We start from the raw sequence: 1511 nt of genomic DNA, 5'->3' as shown, positions 1-1511 counted from the left end.
GTAGGGAAATCCTACAAGAAGATCAAGGTTAAAAGTCTTAAGGCTGCCCTGGACTGAAGCTAAGCCAGTAATTTACAGAGCAGCCCAGTGGCAGGTTGGGTACATGCAACAGTGAAATCTCATCTTGTACTGGTGCCTAACTGGTCTCCTGATGGGCAACATGGGACGTCCATCATGCCTGGGAGACCAGGCGATGCGTGATTGCATACCCAGGGGAGCAGGCAGGGAAGTACCTCTGGATGTTATCCGGGCTGGAATGGCTGGTGGGGGGGGGGGCTTACCCCGGCCAGCCATGTCTCCCTGTAGCCCCTCCCCATCAAAACTGCTGAAATCTGCGTGATTGTGCTGGGTTTTCAATAGGAATTGTCCCCTTCTTGGGCAAAAAATTACATGACTGGGAATAAGGGGCTGAATCCTGGGAGTGCAGAAGCGGCGGCTGTTTGCACCGTATCTGGAGGTGATTGCTGCCTGGGTTAATTAAACTGGGCTCCAGAGTGGCTGAGCCGCAGTGCTGCAGGTGCAAGGGCAGGGAGCCACGGGGCCAGGGGTTCTTTGTATGTGTGGGTTTGCTGTGGAAATTTCTTCTTGCTTAATAAAATCCACAGTGGAACTTGTGGTTCATCATCCCTCTCCTTCTGCCCCACCTCCCCTTCTTGAGGGGGAGATCAGACATGAAACTTCACCCCTTTTCAGCCCCATTGGGGTCTGCTGTTCTTTATCTGCAGTGGTAGGTGATGGCAGGGCACCCCTGGGGACCAGCGCCCAAAATGGGCAGCACAGCTGCATTTTTCCAGCTGGGATGTGAAGGTGCTGGGCTGTTGAGCAGCTCCTTGTGGTCCTCCAGACTTTTTCTTTTCCCAGACCGGGCTTATGGCTCACCTTGGCCTCTGGAGTTATTTCAATCAGATAATGGAGGATATAATATAAATACATCCTTCAGCTGCTGTAAAACAGAGTAGGGGTTGTCCTATTGCACTGATCGAGATTAAAGCAGCGTTTGACCCTAAAATGACCCAGAAAATGTGCTTTTCTGCATCGGAAATGGGTTGGGGCTTTGGTGCGAAGTGAAGGGAAGCAAAGATTCGGCATTTCCAGAAGCTGGGAGCAGCAGCCAAGGACACACAGGAAATTATGGTAGTGAGGGAGGATTTCACTGAACTCTGGGTTTTTTAGCGTGGCCATACAGCGCTTGGGCTGCCAGTGACAGCCATGCCACCTTCACGCAGCCGTGTGTCGCTTGATGGGCTGGTACCAGCGCTACAGAAACGGCACGTAATGTAATTTTAAACGGCATCTTAGTGGCCACCGTGGCTCTTGTTTGCTGCATCCACCGCTTGTCGAGTCTGTGAGAAGGAAGGCAGTGGAGGCAGAGGGGGGGTGATTTTGGCAGGTCAGACATACCACGCGAAAATACATTTTTCTGGGAGGACGTATTTGTTGTGGATAACCGTCAGCTCTGCTGCGCTGCCAGCAGTGGTCCTGTGCGGCTGGGGCCGTTTTGGGGATGCGAT

The sequence above is a fragment of the Mesitornis unicolor genome, unplaced genomic scaffold (genome assembly GCF_000695765.1).
Source record: "Mesitornis unicolor isolate BGI_N332 unplaced genomic scaffold, ASM69576v1 scaffold42562, whole genome shotgun sequence".
NCBI classification, from domain to species: domain Eukaryota; kingdom Metazoa; phylum Chordata; class Aves; order Mesitornithiformes; family Mesitornithidae; genus Mesitornis; species Mesitornis unicolor.
Note: the sequence above shows the minus strand (reverse complement) of the source record.